General features: G+C 38.8%; 2 long non-coding RNA genes across 2 annotated transcripts in view; one reads left to right on the plus strand and one right to left on the minus strand.

The window, feature by feature from the left end:
• Nucleotides 1-2,228, plus strand: part of LOC129038742 (uncharacterized) — a 50,788-nt gene extending 48,560 nt beyond the window's left edge. The window contains exon 3 of the long non-coding RNA XR_008503221.2: nucleotides 2,098-2,228. This is a non-coding gene — a long non-coding RNA (uncharacterized LOC129038742). The remainder of the gene's footprint in view (nucleotides 1-2,097) is intronic.
• LOC129038743 (uncharacterized) overlaps nucleotides 1-9,985 on the minus strand; it is a 231,171-nt gene extending 221,186 nt beyond the window's left edge. Inside the window, exon 1 of the long non-coding RNA XR_008503222.1 lies at nucleotides 9,913-9,985. This is a non-coding gene — a long non-coding RNA (uncharacterized LOC129038743). The remainder of the gene's footprint in view (nucleotides 1-9,912) is intronic.
• Nucleotides 9,986-11,193: the final 1,208 nt, after the last annotated feature.

Below are 11,193 nucleotides of genomic sequence, written 5' to 3' on the forward strand. Positions count from 1 at the left end.
CTTAATTCCAAACTCGATATTCCTCACTATCCAATATGCAATATGCAATTCCTCCAGAATTAGGTAAGAAGCTATCTTTTTTGGTGGCGTGTAGGAAAGTGTAAAGCCTGTCATGACAGGTAATCTGATACTACTAAAATCAGATGGATAAGAAAGGGAAAAAAGGCTGGGCGCAGTGGCTCACACCTGTAATCCCAGAACTTTGAGAGGCCAAGATGGGCAGATCACTTGAGGTCAGAAGTTCAAGACTAGCCTGGCAAGCATGGTGAAACCCCATCTCTATCAAAAAATACAAAAATTAGCCCAGCGTGGTGGCATGCACCTATAGTCCCAGCTACTCGGGAGGCTGAGACACGAGAATCCCTTGATCTCGGGAGGCAGAGGTTGCAATGAGCCAAAATCTCACCACTGCATTCCAGCCTGGGCAACAGAGTGAGATCCTGTCTCAAAAACAACAACAACAACAACAACGAGACTGTTACCTCACCCTAAAAAACTGACATGACTGTTTGAAATGATTGATTATGGAGCTAAAGATTCATCTGTTCATGTTCACTGCTTAGTAAGTCATTTGCTTAATTGCATTTGAATAACTAAATTGAACGTTTTTTCCTTTATATAGCTTTATTGTCGATACTGACTTCCAATTATTAAACAATACTGTAGGTAGAATATCTTCATGACTACAAGGTAAGGAAAGAGTTAATCAGGAAAAAAACAACTATAAGAAATTAATAAATGTTAATATATTAAAATAAGAATTTGTGTTCATCAAAAAGCATAATACTAGAGGGAACAAAAACTGCAAGTAGAAGAAAATATTAGAATTTATTTTTTTTGAGATGGAATCTTGCTCTGTCACCCAGGCTGGAGTGCAGTGGCTTGATCTCCACTCACTGCAACCTCCACCTCCTAGGTCCAAGTGATTCTCCTGCTGCAGCCTCCCAAGTAGCTTGGATTACAGGTGCATCCCACCACACCTGGCTAATTTTTGTATTTTCAGTAGAGTCGGATTTCACCATGTTGGCCAGGCTGATCTCAAACTCCTGGCCTCAAATGGCCCACTCACCTCAGCCTCCCAAAGTGCTAGGATTATAGGCATGAGCCACCATGCCCAGTCTAGAATTTCATAAAGTATTTCTACAAATCTTTAAGGAAAAGGACATTCCAATAGAATGGGTAAAAACCTGAACAGATCTTGCACAACACATAATATCCAAATGGGCAATTAATGAATGTGAAAGTGCTTAATCTCATTGATCACCAGGGAAATACAAAATAAAACTACAATGAGATATGACTAGACAAACAAGATGACTAAAATAGCATAGAAGGAAAACAGTGTTGGTGAAAAGATAGAGTCATAGGAACTCACATACACTGTTGGTAGAAATGTTAATTGGGTGGAAAACTGGCAGTATCTGCTAAGCTGAACATATGTGTACCGTATGATCAACACGTGTGCATGTGCTAACCAGAGACAGTACTAGAATATTCATAGAACATTGATAATAGCTGCAAGTTGGAAACTACCCAAATGCCTATCAACAATAGAACGAATAAGCAAAATGATATATTCACACAACAAAATACCATATAGCAATGAGAATAATCACCCTATAACTATATATAAAAATATGGATGAGTCTCACAAGCAATGTCAAGTGAAACAAGCCAGATGCAAAATATATACTATGATTCCAGTAATATAAAGTATAAAATTGGCAAAACTAGTATAATCTGTTAGAAGTGGTTACCCTTGGGAATGAGGAGGCAGGCAAAGAAGAGGGTTTCTGAGTGCTGGTAATATTCTGGTTTTTGATGTGGGTGTTGCTTACTGGGGGTGATCATTTTATAGGTGAAACCATCAAGTAGCACACTTGTAATTAGAGTGCTTTCTATATTTATACTATTCTTCCATAGATTTACTAATGAATAAACAAATTGGACATAACTAACTTGCATTTTCATAAAAACACTTTCAGTCCTCAGAGAACACTGTACATTTTAATAGATAAAATTTGTATTTCTTTACTAGACCGCTTTGTAATTGAGAAAATATATTCTTTCAAACCCTTCTTTCTTTCTTTTTTTCAGGTGGGATCTCACTCTGTCACCCAGGCTTGAGTGCAGTGGTGCAGTCAGCTCACTGCAACCTCCACCTCCTAGGCTCAAGTGATCCTCCCACCTCAGCTTCCCAAGTAGCTGAGACTGAGGTGTGCACCCCTACACTTGGCTAATCGAAACACTTCCTTCTATCACAAAAAAAGCAACAAGTACCAAACATTTACAAACAATATACTTTTTTTTTTGAAGAGGTGCAATAATTTCTCTCAGTAAATTAAACAAGTAATAAAAAGTATTTTGTGTTAATGATAATGTATTGGTATACCCAATATTTTATGTTTGCTAAAATACTATTTTCACACATAGTATCTCCCCCTTGAGCCATAGTTGATAAATAGGGCAAGTATTGTTATTATTCCCATTTTATGGATAAGGAAAATGAAGTTCAAGGCTCAATGTGTCCAGGGTCACAAAGGTAATAACTTGCATTGCCCAGATTCAAAATTTCTGATGGAAAATTAATTCACTATATTAATATTATAAGTTGAAATATTGTAAGCCTAAATATTATAAGTTGAAAACAAATTTATTACATCTAAACTATCAAACATCATAGTTTAGCATAGCCTACTAAGTCACATGACTGCTTAGTAGATCATTTAATTTTCTCTGTATTTCTAATAATTTTCCTGATATGAAATAATCTCTCTCGTTATTCTAGTTTTATTCCTCATCCAATTACCAAAAGCCAAAGTGCTTCTTAGGGAAGTAGCCTAAAATATTATTTGGCAAATTTTTTTCTTGTTTGAATATTTTTATGTTTGATGCCAATTTTTCCTTGTTTTTAATCTGGCAAAACCTACCAATAGCTCCTCAGTGTGTTAAAACAAGTCCACTCAAGGTGGCTTACCTTTGCTCCCAGGTAATTAAAACAACACTATAATACCGGGGTCACCTTTGACTTTGAATTCAATGTCTTCATCTTGAAAGTTAGAAGGTTAAGAAAAAAGAGGAGGGGGCTACATGATGAATGTGAATCCAACTATACCGTGGATTTAGAGTCGTGCTCTGAAATCAAGCACAGTTTTCTTTAATAAGGAATATTTTAGTAGAAGAACTAAGGACTTCAGACTCTATACAACTTCTGAATTTTCCAGAATGCCTCCACTAACTTTCATTCCTTGTTGTTGAGCATGACCTATCTGCTCTCCCAATCCAGCTGTTAATCTGACATAGTGTTTCCCAGCTCACCTAGAAATACATCAAAAGGCATAGTTCAAAATGATATATGGATGCTCCTCGATTTATGATGAGATTACTTCCTAATAAACCCATCATAAATTGAAAATATTGTGAGTTGAAATCCATTTGTTACACACAACCTATCGAACACCTTACTTTAGCCTAGCCTACTTAAATGTGCTCAGAACACCTACATTTGCCCAGCCTACAGTTGGGCAAAATAATCTAACACAAAGCCTATTTTATAATAAAGTATTGGATATTTCACATAACTTACTGAATACTATAGTAAAAGTGAAAAACAGAATGGTTGGATATGTGCTCAAAGGACAGTTTCTACTGAATACATATCACTTTTGCACCATCATAAAGTTGAAAAATCATAGGTTGAACCATCATAAGTGAGGGATCATATGTAATTGCTTTCAAAGAACATAGTACTACAGTGATTCCAAAAATGTCTCCGATGGTCCCAGAATAGTTGCTAAAATAAGTGTCAACTATTCTCGTTGATTAGAAGAATCTGCCATGTTTGGGTAACTTTTTAGAATTTGGAAACTGAGGACTTTAATTCATAACAAATGGTGTTAGGTTCTTTTTGTGTGTTTTTGTGTTTTGTTTTGGTTTTTGCTGCCATAAAAAATTATAGCAAATTTAGTGGCTTAAAACAATACAATTGTATTGTCTTAGAGTTCTGTGGACCAGAAGTCCAGTATGGGTTTTACTGAACTAAAATCATGGTGTTGGCAGGCCATATGCCTTTCTGGAGGCTCTAGGGGAGAATCCATTTCCTACTCATTAGGGTTGTTGGCAGAATTTTCAGTTCCTTTTGGTTACAGGTTATAGGCTGAGGTAGTTGTTTCTTTGCTGGCTGTCAGCTGAGGGCTATTCCCAGCTTCTAGAGGTCCCATTAATGCATCTTCAAAGCCAACACTGGTGGGTTGAGCCCCTCTAATATTGAATCTCTCTGACCTTCTCAATCTCCTCCACTTTTAAGGTCTCATGTGATTAGATTGAGCCTACCTGTATAATTTCCCCACTCAAATTCTGTAGCCTTAATCACATCTGCCAAGTGCCTTGTGCTCTGTAAGAAAACATGTTCACAAATTCCAGAGGTTAGGATGTGGACACCTTTGAAAATCCATTAGTCTTTCTACTATGCCAATTTTACATATCCCTGGCTGAACAATAATTTCCTGTATTGAAGAGAATAAGCTTACGAAAATATTTGTAATAAATAAAATTTTATGACTGGTGAATGAATTTTACAGAACTTATGTTGAAATGTATTCTTTGCTTCATTTATCTGTTTTATTCTCATCTGCTACCAGTAGTCTATATGGAGAGATGAAAAAAATAAGTCAGTGCTATGAGCTCACATTCACATTTGAAGCCCTAAGCCCCAGTGTGATTATATTTGGAGATGGGGCCTTTGGGAGGTAATCAGGTTTAGATGAGGTCATGAGAGTGAGGTCTTCATGATGAGATTAGTGTCCCTTAAAAAAGAGATACCAGAAAGCAAGCGCTTGCTCTCTCGTGCGCACTCTCTCCGTTTCTCTTTCTGTGTCTCTTTCTCCTCCTCCCTTTCTTTGCCATGTGAGGACACAGAGAGAAGGCAGCTGTCTGCAAGTGAGGAAGTAGGCCCTCATCAGAATTCAACCACGCTGGCACTCTGATCTTAGACATCTAGCTTCCAGAACTATGGGAAATAAATTGTTTTTTGTTTAAACCACACAGTCTGTAATATTTTGTTTGGCAGTAACAGCAGACTGAAACAGAAAAGTTGATATAAACAAAAGACATACATCCCTTATTTTCAATTTAAGGAAATGTAGTTTCACAATGGAGGTGGCATAAACCCTTTCAAAAAGCAATGAGCTTTAGCTTCCATTAGATATCCTCTTATTTAATTACTGATTTTTACTAGAAGAGCAGAAAAATCTTACCGAACTATATTGAGATTTTCTAAAATCCACTGTCACTAGAATGGTTTGAGACCTTCAAAATATTATTTATAATAATGATTGCCTCTTCTATGTGATTATAGATCAGGACCCTGTCAAGTAGCAGTAATAATGTCAAGGAGTAATTTCTTTGAATGTGAAACTAAGGCAAACTATACAAAACTTGCACTAATTTTAAGGCTTAACAATTAATTTCTCAGGCCAGGCATGGTGGCTCACACCTATATAATCCCAGCACTTTGGGAGGCCGAGGCGGGTGGATCACTTGAGGTCAGGAGTTTGAGACCAGTCTGGCCAACATGGTTTGGTCTCTACTGAAAATACAAAAATTAGCTGGGCATGGTGGTGACAGGTGCCTGTAATCCCAGCTACTTGGGAGGCTGAGGTAGGAGAATTGCTTGAACATGGCAGTAGGAGTTTTCAGTGAGCCAAGATTGAGCCACTGCACTCCAGCCTAGGTGAGAGAGCTAAGCTGCATCTCAAAAAAACAAAATAAATAAATAAATAATAAAATAAAATAAATTGATTTATCTTCCTCCACACACACAGAATAATTTTCATGAGTTTCATGCATGGAACAGTGAGGATGGCTAATAAACTGATTTATCTATGTGTTTCAAATTTTAAAATCTAAAAAATATTGCTTATTTATTTGCTTTTTTAAAGATCAGGGCGATCTGTCAATAACATGATGGCAGGATAAAAAGAATAAACACGCCTGTAATCCCAGCACTTTGGGAGGCCGAGGCGGGTGGATCACGAGGTCAGGAGATCAAGACCATCTGGCTAACATGGTGAAACCCCGTCTCTACTAAAAATACAAAAAATTAGCCGGGCGTAGTGGCGGGCGCCTATAGTCCCAGCTACTCGGGAGGCTGAGGCACAAGAATGGCCTGAACCCGGGAGGCGGAGCTTGCAGTGAGCCGAGATCTTGCTACTGCACTCCAGCCTGGGCGACAGAGCGAGACTCCGTCTCAAAAAAAAAAAAAAAAAAAAAAAAAAGAAAGAAAAGAAAAGAAAAAGAATGAACACAAAGATAAAGATGTCCATTTTGTGGGCAGCCACAATGGCATAATATCAGGGACCCAGGAAGTTCCTATTGGTAGATAGTTCTAAAAATTATACATCAGTTTCTGTCTTTCGTGCACAACATGCCATTCCCTCAGCTGAGAGGTAGAGTTTATTTTTTCTCCCCTTGAATCTAGACTGGCCTTGCAACTACTTTGACCAAAAGAATACAGTGAAAATAATATTCTGTGTACTTCTAAGTCCAGACCTTAAGAAGATTGGCAGCTTCTACTTCCTTCCTCTTAGAATATTCTTCCCTGGAACCCAGCCACTAATCAGTGAAGAAGCCCAAACAGCTACATGGAGAAGCTCACATGGAGAAGAACCCAGGCCCTTGGCCAACAGCTTCAACTTAGCTCCCATATGGCAGCCAGAATCAACTGCCAGCCACATGTCTGAGGCCATCTGGACCCTCAAGCCATCCTAGCACCCCAGGCAACACCACACGAAGCAGAAGGATTGTCCTATCCAACTAAAATGGGAGAAAAAAAAATAAAAGCAAGGTAAGAAGGAAGGTGAGCATTACAGTTTTAAATAGAGTATCCAGGGGAGACCTCATGAGAAAGATGAACGAGGGAGTGAGCCCTATCAATATCTGGAGGAAGAGTGTACCAGGCAGAGGAAACAGCCAGTGCAAAAGGCCCTAATCTATGAGCACCTGGCATGTTTGAGATAATCAGCGAAGCCAGTGTAGTTTCAAAAAGGTGATCAAGAAGAGGAGTGGTCCAAGAGGTAACACGGGTTCATAGAAGGTGGGGATCTAGAGTGGGATAAATGCAAGACCCCCAAAAGATATGCCCACATCCTAACTCCTGGAACCTGTAAATGTGACCTTATTTGGAAAAGGAGTTTTTACAAATGCAAATAATTTAATCATCTCAAAATGAGATGATCCTGGATTATCCAGGGGCTTAAATACAGTAACAAGTGTCCTTATAAGAGAAAAGAGAGGGCTGTGTAAAGTGGGAAGTAGAGATCAGTTTCACTGCCACAGGCCAAGGAACACCAGGAGTCACAAGAAGCTGAAAGAGGCAAGGAAGGATTCTCCCCTAGAACTTTCAGAGGGAGCATGCCAACACCTTGGTATTGTACTTCTGGCCTCCGGAACTGTAAAAGAATATTTCCGTTGTTACAAGCCATCCAGTTTGTGGTACTTTGTTACAACAGCTCTAGGAAATTAATGTAGGCTCCATAGGACATTATAAGGACTTTGTTTTTTAATTGGGAAAAATGGGAGCTATTATAGAGTCAGAAAAGAGAAGTTACATCATCTAACTTTCATTTTTTTAAAGATACTAGGTTGAAAACCAAATGTAGAAACCAGGAGACTAACTAGAAATGATAGCACAGGCCAGTATTGCAGTGTTAGGGACGAGGAGTAGTTAGATTATGGATATATTTTCAAGGTAGAGAGAATAAAATTTCTTGATAGATTGGACATAGGTTATGAGGGGAAATAAATAGTCAAGGCTGACTCCAAGGTTTTGTATGTAAGCAAATGGAAAAATGGAGTTGCCATTGGCCGAGATAGGAAAGGTTGTAGGTAAAACAGATTTGGGAGGAAAGATCAGGGACTCTCTATTTGGGGCATATTAAATTTGAGATTTCTATTAAATATCCAAATAGATAAGTGAGGTATGTAGTTGCATACAAAAATCTGAAGGTCAGGAGAGGGTATGGGCTGAAGATGTTCATTACAGTACATCAGCACACAGATGATATTCAAAATCATGAAACTGGGTGAGGTCGACAAGAAAATAAATATAGATAAAGAAAAGAGATCTATAAACAGAACCCACTGTACCTGAGGAGTAGAGAGAAATGGAGAAATGGAGAGCAGAACAAGCAGCAAAGGAGACAAAAAAGGAGTAACTGATGAGATAGGAAGAAACCCAAGAAATTGGGGTATCCTGGAAGTGAAGCAAGGATGTCAAGGAGGGAGTGCTTCCACTTTATTAGATTCATGGGTAGGATAAGTAAGACGAGGACTGAGAATTATTCGGTACATTTACCAACAAGGAGGTCACTGGTGGCTTTGACAAGAGCCATCCTGGTGAAGTATTTGGAGCATAAGCCTGACTGAAGTGGACTTAAGAGGGAATGAGGAAAGAGGATTTGCAGACAGTGAGCATAGAAATATTTTTAGGGTTGTTTTAACACAAGGGGAGCAATGAAATGATATGGCAGCTGGCAGGGGAAGGAGGATTGAAAGAAAGCTTTCTGAAACTGAAAGAAAAAGCACATACATATATGCTGATGGTGGCAATTGAGAAGAGCAGGAAAAAATGACAACTTAGAAGAAAGAAAGGGGAATTGCGGGAACTATGTCCTTGAGGAAGCAAGATGAGATGAGATCTATGCAAGAGTACAAGGATTGACACAGAGCTCCTACGGTGCAGACCAAAGGCAGACGAGGTGGATGCTGCCAAGCAGATAGGTAGGGCAGTAGTCATCTGTGCAAGTTCTCTTCTATTTACTTCCATATACTCATGAAGCAGGAATTGGGGTCCTCAGCTGAGAGTCAAGATGGAAGAGGTGGTGTTGGAGTTTGGAGCAAAGAGAGGAGAAGATGTAAAATACATGACCAAGAGAGTGGGAGAGTGAATAGCTAGGAAAGTATAGAATGGCTGTCCAGCGGCTGCCAAGTTCTGTTTAATGTGTGTGGTGATGAATTTAAAGGGGTTGAGTTGAGTGTTTTCTCTAGCCAAGCCCGGCTGCACAGAGCAGGCACCGAGCAGGCTGACTCTCAGACTGAACCAGGGCTCTAGGCTTTCTAAGAGACTTCTACAAAACGAGAGAGGCGAAGCGTAGCCCAGTGTGTACATAAAGGAACAACATGACGATTGGCCTCGGAATCAAGGTTGTTAAGGAAAGGAGAGAAGCCAACAAGGGGATGCAGGGTAGTAAAGGGATGGGGGGACCAGTCGGTAGAAGGTTAGGGATTTTGGGGAGCAAAGGACTGTTGTGGGAGCCAGAAGGAGTAAACATGTAGAAGAAACACGAAAGTATCTTAATGTTATGTTACTGAAAACCAGAACAGACCAGAGGGCAAAAGCCCTTCCACTTGATGTGCAAATCATGCTAGAAGAGAAGGGAATTTTTGAGATGGACCAAAAACAATTTCCTTATCCATTATTTCCTATATTGAAAATGCCATTTACTTCCAAAGCTATCTTATTTATTCAAGTTTGCAGTAAAACAGGAGGCCTAGATTATTTCCCAGGTAAATTTCTAACTGTCCTGTTTCAGAGGTATTCCCCTGAGATTCATAGTACATTTTCACTTTAAGTTGCATGTTATAAATGTACATGATTTTCTCCAAACCAATGACTGTGTTCTTTAACCCTCCTCCCTAAATCCTTTTTTTAAATCTTTATTTTCATCCTCTTATTCTTCCCTATCACTAATCTCTCTTGAAATTAAAATATAATGATAAAACTGGAATTTGACATAAGACCCTCACCAATGCCAAGAATAGCAAGAGGATTATCTTGCCGTTCTTGTACATTATTTACTTTCCCAGTGTCATGTCAGTATTGGGTTTAGTGTTTCTCAGGAAGTAGACGCCCACCTTCTAATTGAGTCAGAGCCAAGAGTAGGACATGGTCTCACTGAGCCATCTTGCACCTGGAGATATCTCCTGGGGAGAGATGCAAAAATAAACAGCAGCCCCAGGGAACTAGACCTCATTATATTTTTATTAACACAGTAACTCTTTTAAACAAGCAATATCCTAAATTGGATAATTACCTCCCACATTGCTTTCCCCTTGACTTTGGAACTAAACACAGGCTCTTTCTCAATTAGCATTCTGAGCTTTGAGTCAAGTTCCTTATGTGCAGTTACCCAGCTGCTGCACAACTACTCAGATGTTGCGTGAAGCCCTTCCTAAATATAGCTTTTTAAACACATTCAGAATCCTTCAGGAAAAAATAAATTAGTATAAGATTTCACTGGCAAGAATCAAAATCCACTCCTTAAAATTTATTTTTAAAAACCAATTATAAATAAGTCAAATAAGCAAAATTTTATTAAGACTAGATTTCAAGCTACTGACCTGGCCAAGATAAAAAGATCATCAGGTAATAAAATCTGATCCAAGTTCATTATGTAGCATCCTTATCCAGGAATATCTTATTACTGAGTAAAGGTAATTTGGTAATAAAATGGTTAAGCATGAAATAAGGTACATTGAGGAAAAAATCTGGTCGTGTTTTGCATTTAAATATTTCAGTATTTAAATGGTAACCAAAAAAAAGCAGAAATATTCTGAAGCAAAAACAGAATTGGAATTTCCATTTCCCATCCACATCATAAATGAGATCATTCCACAGCAATGACTCCTTGCACACCAGTTGGAAATGAGTGCACTCAGACAGAATCTGTGGTCTGGGCCCAAGGCACTGAAAACTCATACTGGCTTCCGAAGGATTCATTACACACATGCACACATACACACAGAAGGTGGATTTTCAGCTCTACCAGAAGTCGTATAACCTATGGCTAAGTCTCTATAAAATTTATGAATAAACAACTAAAGTAGCTTCAGGCAAAAGTGGCAGAAACCATTGCTGTTTGTATACCACTCTGGAAATAAATTTCATTCACTGGGAAAGTTAACACGTGATGCTTTGACAACATCAGAAATAATGCTTAATAACTTAGAAATCTTCTGGCATACAGTCCAATATCCCCAAAAGAATTAACATCTGAGTCCATTGCTTTAAATCTGAATTCAGAGGACCCTCAAGCTGCCCATGTGGCTTCTGTCCAAGCATGGAACTCATATTTGTGCAGCCATATCTGAATGAGTCACCAACCTGGCATGGCTGTTCTTCATTGGCCTGTCACT

The sequence above is a fragment of the Pongo pygmaeus genome, chromosome 5, assembly GCF_028885625.2.
Source record: "Pongo pygmaeus isolate AG05252 chromosome 5, NHGRI_mPonPyg2-v2.0_pri, whole genome shotgun sequence".
NCBI lineage: Eukaryota > Metazoa > Chordata > Mammalia > Primates > Hominidae > Pongo > Pongo pygmaeus.